We start from the raw sequence: 18,882 nt of genomic DNA, 5'->3' as shown, positions 1-18,882 counted from the left end.
CGTGAGTGGGGCTGTGGCTTCTGAGTTTCCTTCCTCAGGTGACGAGGTTAAGTCGTTAGGTGCTGCTCTATTTAACTCCACCTAGTTCTTTGTTCCTGGCCTCCAATCAATGTTCCAGTATTGGTCTTGCTCTCTCCTGGATCGTTCTTGTGACCTGTCTACCCTGCATAAGCTAAGTTCTGCTTGTGTTACTTTTGTTTGCTATTTTTTCTGTCCAGCTTGCTATATTGGTTTGTCTTGCTTGCTGGAAGCTCTGAGACGCAGAGGGAGCACCTCCGTGCCGTTAGTCGGTACGGAGGGTCTTTTTGCGCCCTCTGCATGGTTGTTTGTAGGTTTTTGTGCTGACCGCAAAGCTATCTTTCCTATCCTCGGTCTATTCAGTAAGTCGGGCCTCACTTTGCTAAAATCTATTTCATCTCTGTGTTTGTATTTTCATCTTTACTCACAGTCATTATATGTGGGGGGCTGCCTTTTCCTTTGGGGAATTTCTCTGAGGCAAGGTAGGCTTATTTTTCTATCTTCAGGGCTAGCTAGTTTCTCAGGCTGTGCCCGAGGCGTCTAGGTCTGGTCAGGAGCGCTCCACGGCTACCTCTAGTGTGGTGTGATAGGATTAGGGATTGCGGTCAGCAGAGTTCCCACGTCTCAGAGCTCGTCCTATGTTATTAGTAACTATCAGGTCACTTTGTGTGCTCTTACCCACCAGGTCCATTGTGTTTCTGAACCACCAGTTCATAACAGGCATGGCCCAGCCGACCCAGAGGCTTTGGAGGGTTCCCTTGTTGAAGTAGAGATCTGTGAGCCTTTCCAACTAGCGCTTGCTGTATATGAGGTCCCTGCTGCCTGAAGCTTCCTGCAGAGTCCTCTATTCCGCTTGTCCTGAGACAGGTACCTGCATGATGGGCAGCTTGAGCCTATTTACAGGGACTCTATCATGCCTCAGGCTCCTCAGGTGCTGCTGCATCTCAGGCATGGTGTGGGCCAATACATAAAGCTCTGAGCCCTCCGATTCTGCCAAGTGTCATACAGTTCCACTAAGGCCTCGGGTTCCCGGTACTGCGCTTCGGCTCTGAGGGTGCCCAGTCACAGTTTCCCTCTGAGCCCTGTTTCTCTCCTTTGCTCCTTCCCTTCCGACTCCTCCACTTTCAACCCCTCAGGTTTTCCTCCTTCCAGAGGCTGGAGCTCTCTCGTGGGTGCCAGGCCTCTCTGTCTGCACTCAGTTCCAGACTTCCTTCTACTTCAATGTCTCTCCCAGACTCCTGTCTCCCTGGACCAACTGTCTAGCTCCTCCTCCAGGTCAGGATCATATAGCTCCCCTGAATCTGGGTCCTGAGCTCCCCCTCCTGGCCTGGATTTGGAATATGTTGTGTGTGGGTGCCTTACCTGGTAAAGAGAATTCCATTGCCTCTGAGCATGACATTATTCTCCCCGAAGGAAAGGCAACATCACTGCAGCAACCGATTACCTGGGGTGCTGCACATGCTCTGATCAGGTCAGACTTCATTCTCCTAATCTGCCTGGATCCTGCCGATGCTTTGGAGTGCCATGCTTTTAACTGACAAGCACTGTGATGTGCTGCAGAACATTATAAAGGATATCACAGGGCTTGTCAGCTGAAGGGATAGCACTTCAAAGCATCGACAGAGTCTGTCTTAACAACTTATAACAGTGCTCAGATCACGCTTCACAATCCTCTCTGCTTTGAAGTGCTGTGACTTCAGCTGACATGCCCTGTGATATGATGAGGGGCAAAAACCCCGAAACAGCTGTCTGTGGATGGATATCATGCTTGGCATAGGTGGCTTTCCTTCATAGGATGCTGCCCTTCCTGTGGTTGTTCCTTCCCGGGGAAAGGCCTGGCTATTCACTGCTTGCGTCGAGAAACACGTGATGGTGTCTCCGCAGCTTCTTTACATGCATCTGCATATTTCCCATAAGGGATGGGGGCAGTGTTCTGGAATCACTGCGTTGAGAAACACGTGATGGTGTCTCCGCGGTGTTGGATGTTTTGGTCTCCCCGAGGCCAATCATCTGTGCCTTTATATGCCCTGTGATATGCTTTCTAATGATCAGTAGCACATCATTGCTCTTATCAGCTGAAGTTAGGGCACTCTAAACCATCGGCACGATCCAGGTAGAGGAAGAGAGTGAAGTCTGATCTGAGCATGTTCACACTGCTGTCACTGTCTGAGAGGTAGCCTCGTCTCCACTAATGACGTGCACTGCTCAGTTCATATGATTTTGGTTTCAAGATTGGAAGTAGCCAAGACAGAATCACAATAGAGAAAAATAACACCCACACAGAAATGAGATCACCAACAGTAAAGTAGTTTCCCAAGTGTTTAAAGTACAGACGATAACAAACTCAAACACTCATCCTCCCTAGATCCGGCACTAGCTTTCCACTAAACTCTGTTAGGCTGGTTTCACACTAGCGTTTTTGAACGCATGCGTTTTTCTGAAAAAAAAACGCATGCGTTTTTTTCCCTATATTTAACATTAAAAACGCATGCGTTTTTTGATGTCCGCGTTTGTCCGCGTTTTTGAACGCATGCGTTTTTTAACTGCATGCGTTCACTTTCTAAAATGCAACATGTAGTATTTTGCAAAGCGTTTTTTTTTCCAAAAAAACGCATGCGTTCACATGCGTTTTTTTTGGGGAAAAAAATTGCATTGGAGTCAATGGAGACGCATGCGTTTTTTTGGACATGCGTTTGCATGCGTTTTTTTTGACGCATGCGTTTTTTTTAAGCATGCGTTTTTTTTGGCACCATAGTTAAGATAAGGTTGTCTAGACACTGATAAGGCTCCCCCATAGCTGAAGGGTTATAAAAGGAAGGCTGGGGGAAGTTTCTGGTCACTTCTCATCAGACTCCAAGGAAGACAGCACCCTGCCCGGACGCATTGTTGGACAAGACACAGAGCAATGTGAGTATATCCTTGCCAATGCATTATTCTTCAATTTTTTGGATCTACATGTCCTAATTTTTTCAATGTTTTTCTTTCAACACGCATCAGAATGTCTTCTCCGGTTTCTTCGTCTGATGATGAATTCCAGCCACGGCAATCAGAAGTGGATCACGTGAGCGAGGTAATTTTTTGTTCCGTCAGCTTGGTAAGTATTGACTGTCACATCGACACATGAGGCAATTATATTTTTTTTATTCTATAGAGCACTTCAACTGAGGGACAGAGAGGTACGGAGCAGCGGAGTCAAGGTCCAGGTGGAAGACGGCAGCGGGTATGTATACCAGGCAGACTGTCCTTATTTAAGTTGTCTTTCATATTTCTGCCCTTTCTCATTTTTTTTTTTTTTTTTTAAATGTGGTTGAGCAAACTTAATTTTTTTTAATTAAATTTTAGGTTTCACAACGGGACGATGACCACATCGATAATGACCTGCTAATCACTCTGGTACAGGAGCGAGTCCCGTTGTGGGACAGCCGGGATCAACAGCACTCCGTCAATAGTGTTATCCGTCGTTTGTGGAGTGAGGTGGCCCAAGCGTTGTGGGATGGCTGGGAGAATTCAACGCCACGGGTCCGTAATGCATTTGGTAAGTATTGCACGATAGTGTGAAGAAACAGACCTTGGCCATGCTCTCTTGACTGTGTGTGATGACAGAAACTTTTCGTAGTTTCTGTCATCACACACAGTCACGAGAGCATGGCCAAAAGTCCTGATTCTGACCATTATATTTTATTGTTATTTCACAGTGGACAAAGTAAGAACACGTTGGCGTTCCATGAAGGACCGCTTCAACAAGGACCTGCGTGCAGAGAAGAGTGCAGCTAGTGGTTCCGGAGCAAGGCACCGGCTGTACAAGTACCACCGTGTGCTGGCCTTCCTGAGACCGGTCCTTCTCTTGAGAACGTAAGTATTTGTCACATGCCTCCGGTTGTATTGCATTGACATAATCTGTCATTTTTAATTCCATAGGATGTACCGTCTTGTTATCGTTTGGTATTAATTTTCTGTTTTATTTTTTCACAGCACACACTGCACGACTGTCGCCACAGGTTCTGGAGCGGTCCTTCAGCCGACAGCCACGGACCCGTCCCAGCCATCCAGCAGCGCAGCACCAGGTGGGTCTTCCACAGTCACTGGAGACCAGGGAGCTGGCCCATCAGGTCTTCCCCTTTCGCAGTCCTCTTTCGCTGCACCCATTTTTGCGGGCTCATCCCGGCAGCGACAGAGGGCTTCGGATAGGTCCCTCATGCCCGAGTTTTTGCACTTGAGCTCGGTTTTACACGAAGCTATCAAGGCTTTAAGTGACAAAATGGATGTGTCCCATAACCTGTTAGAGTGCCGCATCCAGGATGTCGCTAAAAGCCTTGATCAAGTTAAAGCCGACCTCCAGAAGCCAGCTCATCATTTTTTTAATAAAATCCACCAGAGCATGTCGGAACACCTTAGCCCTGATCTCCAGCTGAGTGTGATGCAGGCCTGCAATGTTGCTTTGGGGCAGGCTATGCAGCAGAGTCAGAGTCGTAATGTGGCGGCATATCCAACTGTGCCGTCACTGTCCGAAGTAAACACCATTCCTACCTCTGCTGCATACCACTGCACGGCCACCTCTATTCCCTCAACAGGTGTTCTCCAGTACAGCGCCAACACGATGACGAGTGCTGTTGGACATCCCACCGCCACCACCGTGACGACCGCTGCTCCGGCTTGGACCTCCTCCGCTGACACCTCTATGACGCAGGACCCTGGCGTGGCTTATCGGCCCGGCAACCTCCCGATGCAGCAGGACCAATCCATGCAATATCGGACCGGCCCACCCCCGATGCAGCAGGACCCATCCATGCAATATCGGACCGGCCCACCCCCGATGCAGCAGGACAGAGGCCTGGCATATCTGACCGGACCCACCCCGATGCAGGAGGACCGAGGCCTGGCATATCGGACCGGACCAACCCCGATGCAGCAGGACCGAGGCGTTGCTTTCCGGGCAGGAAACCCCCCGATGCAGCAGGACACATCCATGGCGTATCGCACCGGGCACCCCATGATGCATGACCAAGCCATACGTTTCCGGGCAGGACCCACCCCGATGCACCAAGAACCATCCATGGCTTTATGTTCCCCCCCACCAGCAATGCAGCAGGACGCTGGTATGGGATTTGTTTCCCCCACCCCAACGATGCCCCAGGACCCTGGGAGGGTGTTAATTTCCCCCCCCCCCCAACGAGGCACCAGGATCCTGGGAGGGTTTTTGTTTCCCCCCCCCCAACGAGGCACCAGGACCCAGGCGGGACTTTATCTTTCCCCCCATTGGACTCAGAGATTGCCGAGCGCTCCACAATGGAGACTGACTGTGAAATTGTGGAGCCGGGTCCTGACGTGTCTCCCACCCAAAGTTTACACCCTAGCCCCAAAATACTTCCCCCAACCCGGAGAACACAGAAAACTGGCAAAACCCATAAGAAACAGAAAACTTTGTTTATTCCTCCCCCATCACCTTCCGATGTGTCTCAACCGTGCAGTTTGTCTCAAGCCCCTCATGTTTTAAGCCCCATCCCCGAACTTCCAGACCCTTCAAGTTTTGTTGCCCATTCTCCTGCAACCTCTGCCTCCTCCACGGTGAGCCAGGCTTCAGTTCTAAATACCCCCCAGTTACGGCACTCAACCCCAAGCCGGCGTGGTTCAACCCGGCGCGGTAAAAAAAAAAAAATTTGTGTTTTTCCCCAATAAAAAAAAGTTTATTTTCAACAATAATGTTTGGTTTATTGTGTCTTTCACCGCTCTAAATACACACCAATAAACTGCGTTTACACACTTTTATTCTTTTGGCCTACACATATCTCCAGTAGTATAAAATACCAGACAACATCTATATGTGTTTCTTTAGTATACAGATATGAGTTGGCCCAAAAAATAGTAGTTATTTCCATACTCTTATTTTTAATTTTTAACTGGTGTAGTGTCACTGTACAAAGAGAAAATGGTGTAAATCAAGTTCAGAACTCAACTGAACCGGTCAGATGTCAAAATAGACACCTGACCTGTTTAGTTGATTACTGACTTGTATATTCACCATATTCTATATAGCACATTATGTGACAATGTTTGTCAAACTGATGGGACAATGGTTGGCACACGCTAACTATCTATCCTCACCTTGGCAGGTGTAAGAAATTTTGAATTCATGATCATGTTTATGTTCATCATGAATTCATTATTTCTTACACTTGACTTGACGGGAATAGAGAGCGTGCCAGTCGTGACGCAATGACGTCAAGAAGATTACCAATAAAGAAATTTAAATCTGGTTACATTATAAGTATGCGTGTTTATATCATTGTTTGTAAACCAAAATAGGGAGTGCAACAGAGGTCAATTATGATTAAAAAAATCAAATTATTACCTCATCAACTATCACCCACTCCTTGTTTTGGATTACAAATTATGATATACTACTACTGCCCATCTTTGTTCAACCTTTAGAGAGGAAAAAGACAGGAGACCTGGTGAACACAAAAAAGTTTATTAATTTGAAAAATTGGTATCAGTATTTAATATTTGGTAAACATTAACATACAACAGGACATTTAAACAACATTGTCCTGCCATGAAACCCGTCCAATATCGGACACAAAATAGGCCGCAAATTGGTCACGCATAAGACCAACGGCTGCAGTTGACCTCATCGGGTGATGATGAAAATCGGGCAATGGGTGTGAAATTGGTTCATCAAGTTCAATGTGGGGTCGCTCCTTAGCCATTATATAATTGTGTAGAACCACACAGGCTTTGACCACCTCGTCCACTGTTTCCACTTTTAGATTGATGGCTGTTGCGAGAATGCGCCATTTTGCAACCAGAATGCCAAAGCTGCACTCTACGGTTCTTCTTGCCCTTGTCAGTCTGTAGTTGAATATTCTGCGAGTATGGTCCAAGTCCCTACTAGAATATGGCTTCAGGAGATTTTCACACATCTGGAAGGCCTCATCCCCAACCATAACAAATGGCAGCGGTGACCCTTGAGTGTTGGGGAGAGGCTGTGGAGGTGGGAAATTAAAATTGTTGCCATACACACGGCGGCCCATATCAGAGCTCTTGAAGGTCTGGGAATCATTGCCACGGCCAAAAGCTCCAACGTCCACGGCGATGAAGCGACACTCCGCATCCGCTATTGCCATGAGCACTATCGAAAAATATTTTTTATAATTAAAAAACTCAGATCCGGTTCTTGCAGGTTTAACAATGCGGATGTGCTTCCCATCCACCGCCCCTAAACAGTTTGGAAAATCACACACGTTCAAAAATGTTTTGGATATTTCCCGCCACATGTCCACGGTGGGTACGGGTATAAACTCCTCACGGAGTACATTCCATAACGCACGACAGGTGTCCACAACAATTCCGGACAGGGTTGAGATTCCAAGGCGGTATTGGAAGTGCAGGGAAGATAAACTCTCTCCTATGGCCAGAAATCTAGAAGGAAAAGAAACAAAAAAAAACATTATAAAACGGCTCTTATTTTATGTTGTTTTTCAATAAGAAAAATTTTAAAAAAACAACCCAAAATACATGTCATAACCCCAAAATTTGACTATCATTGGTTTATTTTTGGAACGTACCGTAATGTCACCAATAGACGTTCCTCGGGTGGAATTGCTCTACGGAGCCGTGTGTCCTGTCGCCGTATGGAACCTTCGACACGAGACAGTAATTCACGGAAAGAATCTTGCGACATTCTGGTGTAATCCTGGAATTTCTCGGGGTTGGCATTCAGCTCCGCATACAGGGTGTGATATGCTCCGCGGGTCTCACGCACTTCAATGATGGGGTGCCTCCAAAAACGCCGACGCTGTCTCCTTCTCCATCTTTGGCGGTTTCGGTCTTGCTCCCAAGCAAAAACACAGGCAAGGAAAATCTTGAAGCTGAACTCCAGTTGGAAATTAAAGTTCGCTATTGAAAGATCCATCGTGACACCGGAAACAGTAGCAAGCTCTGAAACTTTATGTACCCCTAGGGTCTATATATTGAGTCCCAATCATGTACGCCCTCTCTAGCCCACTCTATTCTCATTGGTTGGTTATTGTAACCTTTTTTTTTTTTTTTTCCCAAAAATGCACAAAAAACGCAAACGCATGCAAAAACGCATGTAAACGCGTGTAAACGCTGCGTTTTTTTGACGCACGCGTTTAACGCGTGCGTCAAAAAAACGCAGCGTTTACACGCGTTTACATGCGTTTTTGTACCATGCGTTTTTTAAAAAAAACGCATGCGTTCAAAAACGCTAGTGTGAAACCAGCCTAAGGAGGGGGTTCACATTAGCATATGTTTCCGTGGTTAGGTGGACTTTCTCTGTAACAGCATTGCTGAGGGCACGGGTAATGTTGTGGGACACATGCTCGTGTAATGCCTGTATGGAACACTGGTACCTTGGGACAGCCGCCGCCATCAGGTTGCGGAAAACTTCCGTCTCAACGAGCCTAAAAGGCAAGGAGAAGAGAAATGTTACAATTTAGGACTGTGGCCTGTGGAACGTTGGCTGGGTATTTCCGCTTGCGTTCCAAGGACTGGGGTATAGACAACTGAACGCTGTGCTGGGATAAGGACGTGTACAGGCTTGATGATGGTGCTACAGTACAAGAAAAGATTAATGCGACGCGTTTCGATCTGGTGCGATCTTAGTCATTGCATGGCTACATGTGAGCCACAATGATTCTTTTCTAATGCTAACGGGCCAATCAGATGCGCCCTGCATATCACCTGACACTCTCACAGGTCCTGAACCAAGCTCTCTTTTCCGCAAATGTTCAGGTAACATATATTTACATTAAAATTATATAAATGAACCCCGTAAATAGCTAAAAAACAAATTGTGAAAGAATGAAACATAATTTTAGGACAATTCATACAAATTTAGCAATAATGATACATTATTTCATTCTTTCTGTTTACGCCATATGGTTGTCTGGTTTGTAGGTTGTAGATCCAAAAAACTTCTCTTGTGAGAAGCCGTCTCTTTATGTCTCCTCCCCGTTGGGAAATTTTTACCCGTTCTATGCCTTGGATTGTCATCATGGATATATCTCCTGTATGATACGTAGCAAAGTGTTTAGCAACAGCTGAAATGTTGCGATTCATCCCATTACCGCTAACTAAATCTCTTAAATGTTCAGAAATTCTCACTTTCAATTTCCTTGTTGTGCATCCTATATAGGAAACGTTGCACATTGTGCAATCAATTTTATATACTACATTATTGGTGTGACAATTAATGAACTCTTTAATGTAATATGATTTAGTGCCATCTCTATTTTGAAAAGTTGTTTTAGTTGCTGCATTGCGGCAGGTGCATTCTAACCAGGTTTTTGATGCAGCCTTAGATGTGAAGAAACTAGGAGATAGAGAGCTTCCAATAGTTGGCGCTCTCCTTGTCACCACATTTAAGCCATCTTTCAAAATTTCTGACAACATATCTCTGACAACAATCCCCACAGTTTTAAGCGTGCCCTAAAAACTCATTTGTTCAGACTGGCCTACCGCCTCAATGCATTAACCTAACGATCCCTGTGTGGCCTATATTAAAAAAAAAAAAAAATTAATTAACTGGTTCATGCAGCTTTACATGAACACCCAAGCCTTACACTATGGCTGGTCCGAATAACTATAGCAATTGTTACCATCCACCTCTCGTGTCTCCCCTTTTCCTCATAGTTTGTAAGCTTACGAGCAGGGCCCTCACTCCTCTTGGTATCTGTTTTGAACTGTATTTCTGTTATGCTGTAATGTCTATTGTATGTACAAGTCCCCTCTATAATTTGTAAAGCGATGCGGAATATGTTGGCGCTATATAAATAAAAATTATTATTATTATTATTATTATCTCTTCCTGTAAAATGGGTAATCTTTTCAAGACTATGTTTTTTATGTCATTAAACTGGGTGCTGTATTGGAAACATATATACAGTTTTTTCTTTCTCTTTATCTTTGCTTTTTTCTTTTCCATATCCGACATCAAAAGGCTATCTCTCGATTTGTTCCCTACTATTTTTTGCGCCCTCTCCAAGGTCCAGTTTGGATAATCACGTTCTCTTAACCTTTTATTTAAATCATTAAATTCTTCGTTCCTTTCATCCTCTCCACTATATGTATATATATACTAGACGTATGTAGTCTCGAAAGCTTGCAATTTGTTACCATCTTTTCAGTTAGCCATTAAAAGGTATCAACCACTGAGGACTCTCAATTCTAAATATTTTTTTAACCTCTCCACTGCAATTTCTTTTTAACCTTGTATATTCCCCCACCGGGATAGATTTCATTGTATGCCTTTTATGGCTGCTTTTGGCATATAAGATTGTGTTCCAACTTAGAGGTTTAGTGTGCATTTATTCCCAATAATTTGATCCACCACCCCCTCCAATTCTAAATCCAAAAATGATATTTGACTATTCTCCCATCTGTGGGTGAATTTGATTCCGTACTCATTGGTATTAATGTAGTCAATAAATTCTGGTACGGCAGATACATCGCCCCCCCAAATAATTAGGGTGTCATAGATGTATCTGCCATACCAGACAAGAGAACCAGCAAAGGAATTACTTACAGAGTAAATGAACTTACGCTCCCAATAAGCCATGGTGATATTGGCTAGCGAAGGGGAATATTTGGCTCCCATTGGGACATCTGTCTTTTGCTCGTATATCACATTTTCAAAGGAAAAAAAAATTGCGTTTGAGGAGAAAAAATGTAACTTGTAACACATAGTTAATCAAATCCTGTGTGCATGAGCTGTTATTCTCTAAATGATGTTGTAGAGCCTCCATCGCCAAACTATGTGGTATGCAAGTATATAGCGATATTACATCGCAGCATAACCACGAAAAGTTTTTTTGCCAAATTTTATTTGAGAAGGTTTTTAGAACCTCTCTAGAATCTTTAATGTACCCTGGCAGCTTGGCTACAAGAGGCTGCAAAATGGAGTCTACCCACTCACATAGGTGCTCATTGATAGATCCAATACCTGACACAATGGGTCTCATTGCTGGTAATCCCTCCCCTTTGTGTACCTTGGGCAATCCATATAATATTGGCAGCTTCGGACATGGGACATATAAATAGTCAGCCTGCTTTTTACTAATGACACCCAAACTTAAACCTTCATCAATGATGATCTTAATTTCTTCATTATACTTTTTAGATGGGTTGCCAGTGCCACTTAATTTCCCATATGTCTTTTCATCCATCAATAATTCTAACATTTTGTCCTTATAATCCTTCACATTTATGATTACAATCATGCCCCCCTTATCACTTTTTTTGATAATAACATTTTTCATTTCTTTTAATTCATTGAGGGCTTTTTTCTGTCTGTGAAAGATTATTGTGTTGTTTTTTCTTTATTTTTCCTTGCTGCCCATCCTTTAGTAATTTCAAATCCCTTTCAATCATATCTTGAAACTTATCCATACACTCCACCCTGGATTGTATGGGGTAGATATAAGGGTTCTTGGTACTAAAGGATGTTGATTGATTAACTTTTATACTTCCTTCACCCTCTTGTGTGGATAAACTTTGTAAACATAAAAGAGCCAATTGTTCTTTAAAATCAAGGCTTTCATATTCATTGCACCCATGTTCGTTATCTGCCATCACTGTTTCCTCCTCATTTGTTGCAAAGTGTTTCTTTAAGGTTAGATTCCGGACAAATTTGTTAACATCCATTATGGTCATAAAGAGGTTAAAATGAGTATCAGGCACAAAGTTCAGTCCCAACGATAATACACTCAACTGATCCTCCGTTAAATCCTGTGAAGATAGATTTACTACATTACATTTCTTCAATTTTGTTGTTTCTTCTTGTATCTGGTGGATACTCCCGGCGTGTTTTTCATATGTTTTCTCCCGCCTCGCCTTTTACGTTTTTTGGTGGTGGATCAAATTATTGACAGTAAAACGCACACTAAAACTCTAAGTGGGAACACAATCTTACATGACAAATGCAGCCATACAAGGCATACAATTAAATCTATCCCAGTGGGGGAATATACAAGGTTAAAGAGAAATTGCAGTGGGGAGGTTGAAAGGAACAAAGAATTTAATGATTTAAATAAGGTTAAGAGAACGTGATTATCCGAACTGGACCTTGGAGAGGGCACAAAAAACAGTAGGGAACAAATCGAGATATAGCCTTTTGATGTCAGATATGGAAAAGAAAAAAGCAAAGGTAAAGAGAAAGAAAAAAACGTATATATGTTTCCAATACAGCACCCAGTTTAATGACATAAAAAACATAGTTTTGAAAAGATTACCTATTTTACAGGAAGATGATATGTTGACAGAAATTTTGAAAGATGGCTTAAATGTGGTGGCAAGGAGAGCGCCAACTATTGGAAGCTCTCTATCTCCAAGTTTCTTCACATCTAAGGCTGCATCAAAAACCTGGTTAGAATGCACCTGCCGCAATGCAGCAACTAAAACAACTTTTCAAAATAGAGATGGCACTAAATCATATTACATTAAAGAGTTCATTAATTGTCACACCAATAATGTAGTATATAAAATTGATTGCACAATGTGCAACGTTTCCTATATAGGATGCACAACAAGGAAATTGAAAGTGAGAATTTCTGAACATTTAAGAGATTTAGTTAGCGGTAATGGGATGAATCGCAACATTTCAGCTGTTGCTAAACACTTTGCTATGTATCATACAGGAGATATATCGATGATGACAATCCAAGGCATAGAACGGGGAGGAGACATAAAGAGACGGCTTCTCACAAGAGAAGCTTTTTGGATCTACAACCTACAAACCAGACAACCATATGGCCTCAACAGAAAGAATGAAATAATGTATCATTATTGCTAAATTTGTATGAATTGTCCTAAAATTATGTTTCATTCTTTCACAATTAGTTTTTTAGCTATTTACGGGGTTCGTTGATATAATTTTAATGTAAATATATGTTACCTAAACATTTGCGGAAAAGAGAGCTTGGTTCAGGACCTGTGAGAGTGTCAGGTGATATGCAGGGTGCATCTGATTGGCCCGTTAGCATTAGAAAAGAATCATTGTGGCTCACATGTAGCCATGCAATGACTAAGATAGCACCAGATCGAAACGCGTCAAATTAATCTTTTCTTGTACAGAAGCATTCACTCACATGCAAGGATTCAGCATGGAATATTTTTAATGGACTAATTATGGATTAATAAAGAATTGTTATTTTATGGAGCTGGAACGCCTTTCTTCTATTATGTGTTGCTATTACTCATCCTGGTCAAAGACGGAGTTCCGGGCACCTGCGCTGATCGGTGAACTGGCTGTGGCTTTTTAAGCCCTTTTTCATTTTTTACTGTTGATGATGGTGCTGCTTGACTGTGGGAAACAATAGGTGCAGGGCTAGAGGCATCTTGACATGCACAGTGGACTGGGGATTGGCTTCTATGCAAAACAATGGAAGAAGAAGTGGTGTCACCTGCAGACAGTGTTCCTGGAGCCTGGGGTTTGGCCCACAAAGTTGGGTGCTTTGCTGCCATGTGCCTGATCTTGCTGGTGGTGGTCAGGCTGGTTGTTTTACTACCCCTGCTGATGCAGGCATGGCAGGTGCTGCAAATGGCCTGTTTAGGGTTATCGGCAGAATCTTTAAAAAATAACCATACTCGAGAAGATCTAACAGTTGGAATGGCATCTTCCCTCATGTTGGTGTTACGGGAAACGGATGCACACCTTCTGTCGGTGGCCACCACACTGCTTCTTCCTGCCTGTTGGGGGGGTATGCCTCCTTCCCCCTGTGTGCTGCTGTCCTTGCTATGCATGTCCAGGTTGGGTCAGTCACTATGTCATCCACCACCTCATCTTCCACATCCGCACCCTGCTCCTCCTCCTGACTTTCTGGCAATTGTGTCTCATCATCGTCCACCTTTTGTGACACTTTTCCACCATCGCCTTCGTGTGACCGGGGCTGGTCAAAGCTTTGGGCAGCTCTACATGCGATCTCACCTGTCCCCACTGCAAGTTGACTGGCCAAGAGTCCAGAATTTTGAAATGGAAAACTGAACAGCTCTTCAGAGTGTCCAAGTGTGGGATCAGTTGTCTCAGGGCACTCGGCATGGTGGGAGGAAGGAGGATCAGGATGAGCAATATCCGGGCCACACTCACGGCTACTCTGACTTGACCGTGTGGAAGACATGGTGGTGGTGGCAAAGTGACTGGAATCATTATCCGCTATCCAACCAACAACCATTTCACACTGCTCTGGCTTCAATAGTGGTGTGCCGTGGTCCCCTAGAATCTGGCACAGGAAGGTTGAGTGAGATGTGGGTCTTTGTTGTGGCCCACTTTCACCTTGGCTATGGCCTCGTCCTCTGCATGCACCATCAGCATCACGTCCACTTCCCCGTCCCTTGCCTTGCCCATTTTAAATGGACTACTGCACTATTTCAAAAGCTCAACACAAATGTATTTGTTTGGGGCTAAATGATATCTGATCAGTATGCCTGCAAATCTACGATTTTTCAAACTCAAACACCAGGCCTCAGCCTGACATAACAGTCTGTATTACATTTGGGCTTTTTAGTGAATTTAAAAACAAACAAAAAAAAAAGAGTGGCACAAGGCTAGCACACAGAACTATTCTACGTATGCCTGCTGAAATACGATTTTTCTAAACCAGATACAACAGAACTCAGCCTGACATAACAGACAGCATTAATTTTTTTTTAGAGTTTTGTATGATTAAAAAAAAAAAAAAGAACAAGGCTAGCAGACAGAGCTATGAAACTTATGCCTGTCAAGCTATGATTTTTCCACCACATATACAACAGGCCTCAGTCTGACATAACAGACTGTCTTAAATTTTTTGGGGGGGTTTGTAGAATTTTTTACAAATGCAAAATAGTGCTGTATATAAGTAGAGTAGCAGACAGCAAAAACAGTGGAAAACCGGCCTAAAATGCCCAAACTTGGAGCATGCAGATATATGACGCCTGTCACGGAAATACCACACTGCCAAATATGTGGCCTGTATTTTTTTAAATGCAAAATAGTGCTGTATATAAGTAGAGTAACAGACTGGAAAAAACTGGACTAATGGCCTAAAATGCCCAAACTTGGAGCACGCAGATATATGGGGCCTGTCACGGAAATACCACACTGCCAAATATGTGGCCTTTTTTTTTTAAATGCAAAATAGTGCTCTATATGAGTAGGGTCACAAACAGCAATAACAGTGGAAAACGGGCCTAAAATGCCCAAACTTGGACCACGCAGATATATGAGGCCTGTCACGGAAAAACCACACTGCCAAATATGTGGCCTGTATTTTTGTAAAGGCAAAATAGTGCTGTATATAGGTAGAGTAACAGACACCAAAACAGTGGAAAACCATCCTAAAATGCCCAAACTTGGAGCACGCAGATATATGAGGCCTTTTTTGTTTTTTTGGTGAATTTAAAACAAAAAAAAAGAGTGGCACAAGGCTACCACACAGAATTATGCTATTGCAGAAATTCGATTTTTCAAAAAAAGATACACCAGGACTCAGTCTGACTTAACAGACTGTATTAATGTGTTTTTTGCTTTTTGGTGAATGTAAGCAAAAAAATTTGACCAAGGCTAGCACATAGAACTATGCTACGTATGCCTGCGGAAATACGATTTTTCAAAGATTGAAACGCCAGCCCTCAGCCTGAACATAACAGACTGTCTTAATTTTTTTTGGCTTTTGGGTGAATTTATTAAAAAAAAAAAAAGTAGAACAAGGCTAGCACACACAGCTATGCCTGACAAACTATGATTTTTAAACAGATGCACCAGGACTCAGTCTGACATACAGTAACAGACCATATATTTTTTGGGGGGAGGGTGAATTTTTTGAAAATAGAAAAAAAAATGAAAACTGCAACTAGGTATATAGTAAATAAGCAGCAGCAGACAGTTATGGAGCTTTGGTAGGGATGCAGTGGGAGCTATGTTCGCACATACAGTGCCTGCAGGCCTTGCTCTGATCTGGATATGCCGTGCCCTGCCTACCTAGCATTGCAATCTGGGGACCCAGAAATAAGCCCTAAAAAGGACTGTTGGTTTCTCAGGAGTTGTGGATTTAACAGTTGCAGACCTACACTATTAAAACCACGATTCTGACCCTATCTCGGAAGCAGCTCTCCCTACTCTCGCTGAATCCGAAGCTGAATGCGACAAGCAGGGTGGCGCCAGCTCTCTTAAACTCGGGATGATGCTGTGCGGTGCGGCCAAGCCAATCACTGCACGACCACAACAAAGATGGCTGCGGCATTTCATGGCCTGGCAGACAATCCCTGCAGCATGATTGGGTCTCTAACGTCTGCCAAAAATGCTGAGTGGAGACACCAGTTTCCGCCGAATAATCCTGGAAATGCTCGTTGCTCGTCGAGTACACCTAGTGCACTGATACTCGGGCGAGTGACGAGTAGTGACGAGCACGTTCACTCATCACTAATATATATGTATATACATATACACACCGATTTTTATATAATCTTTCATAAATCATAAACACGTAAATAATTGCAACATACAGTATGGTCATAATTTATATATCCTGTAATATACAACATAACAATCAATCATACTGAAATAAAACAAATGAATAAAGGATGTGAATCCATGTATGAAAGAAAATAACAAAAGGGAAGGGCGAAACTAGGTTCATAGATATGAAGCCAGAATGTGTCCGAGATATGTTGGTCCCTAGCAACAGCTCAGAGACAGGAATAAAAATATAATATAATAGTATTTCAATATTTTTATATCGGACAGGTATACACTAGGTCATAAGAGGATGGTCCAGAGATAGGAAAAATGGAAAATATACGAATAAATGGGAAGAATATACGTTTTTATGACATTTCCCCCTGGTGGAGTATCATTTGTTTTGATTTCAAATTAGTAATGGGCATCATAAAAACACCCTTGCACAAAAATTGAGTGACTTTTGCATCAATTAATACGTTCACCCTCGTGTTCTAGTGGTTGTGGATGAGGAGGATGAGGATAAGGAGGAGGATAACACCAAACAGACCAAATCAGGAAAAGTATACCCATGTGTTGTTGTGAAGAGGTGCATGAGAATACACCTCCACAAAAAAGACAATGTATTTGAGGTTATGTTTTGCTGTTTTCATTCGGTGGTGTACAGAAGTCTTGCCCAATCCAGCCCTTGTTCATTTTTATAAGATACTATAGAGATCAAAGCTCAAATGCACTCTAAAAATAACCAGATTGGTGCTCTTAAGGAAAAATAAAATCACTATAATCAAGATGACCTTAAGCACCCAAAATATATCCAAAAAGACTCGGTCCATATGATGGAAAAGAAAATATTTCGTCCTTCATGGCCTTTTTCAAGGTTTTTTCTAAATAGAAAAACATAAAGAATTCACCATATAACCGGTATGACGGATCTTACAAATACATATATATGTATATTTATATTAGTGATGAGCGAGCACTAAAATGCTCGGGTGCTTGTTGCTCGGGTTGAGCAGATTAAAATACTCGGGTACTCGACCGAAGCAACGATCCCAATGTAAGTCTATGGGAGATCCGAGTATTTTTACCGCGATCCCCCCGGGGGTCCTTTTAAGGTCCAAAAACGTCTGAAAATGATGAAAACACTGCTCTAATGATACAGGAACATCATGGGGATCGCCCCTCGAAGCATTCCTGACTCCTAGGTCACAGCTTTAAACAATTTTTTTGGAGATTCATTCCACTTTTACCGATGCCACAAAAAACACACTAAAACGAAACCAAAACGGATTTTGCTGGGAAATATGTCAAGGTACATCCTTTGCAGGTTAATGATTTGCTTGTAAGGCCAAATAATTAACCCCAGACTGAAAATTTCCTCCCCCACTTGGGCTTAGTTCAGACACAGCGTTTTTGAAGCATTTTTCAACTTTAACATTACTAGTGTGGCGCCCCATGGTCCTGGTCGTCGCAGTGGTATTGCTTTCCTCTCGGGGAGAGTTATGCTGCGTTTGGAGGCAAAGAAGGATAACTGCATCCAGGTATCACAAACATGCAAAACATTTCACACTTCAGGCCCCCAGGGGGAGCTCTTGCTCCTATTTATTAGGTCACTCCCCACATTGGTAAAACTGGTAGCCTGTAGGGAAAGTGAGTTAGTTGCTGGCTGGGCTCAGCTCAGTTAGTTGGTCCCTGGCAGGGGTGGGATCCTGTCAGAGAACAAAGGAGAAGGACACAGAGCTGTGCATGCCCTCAAAGCTGCAGCTCCCAGAGAGAGACATAGAAGGCAGAACTGTATTGCAGTGAGCGTGCAAGGAAGTCGTAGCAAAGGAGAAGATACTAGAAGGGGACCAGTCCTACACAGGCTGCCTCCTTCTGAGGCGCAGAAGCCCGGTAGCCGGAACACCGAGGAAGTAACGACCTTTATGCCTTGCTCCACAGACCGGCAGGACAGCTAATTTCACGTTACCTGTCCGCCCTACACCCAGGAGGCATGGTGGCACCCCTTAGAGGCTGGGGCATGATAGAGTCCCTATAAACCGCCTCAAGCCACCAGTCATACAGGTTTGTCCTATCCTATATGAGGGACAGAGAGAGAGACATTACATCTGTGAGGACCTTATGTGAAGCCTTAAGCAGTAAGGAACTACATCACTGCAGCGCAAGGGAAGGCTACTGATTTCCACCTGGACAATGGCACTCTGGACTTGCCTCCAAACCGGCCGGACTCTGCCTGCCTTGTGATCTGGTGCCCTGGACTGTGGATGCTGAAGTCTTCAGTAAAGGTAAAGAGACTGCAACTTAGTGTCCTCGTTCTTCTCTGCGCCTCTCACCATACCACCATCTACACACCAGGAAGCCCTGGGGACACACTTCACCTGTGGGAAGGTATACTATCTAGCTGCCATAAC

This window comes from Ranitomeya imitator, chromosome 5 (assembly GCF_032444005.1).
Source record: "Ranitomeya imitator isolate aRanImi1 chromosome 5, aRanImi1.pri, whole genome shotgun sequence".
NCBI classification, from domain to species: Eukaryota; Metazoa; Chordata; class Amphibia; order Anura; family Dendrobatidae; genus Ranitomeya; species Ranitomeya imitator.
Note: the sequence above shows the minus strand (reverse complement) of the source record.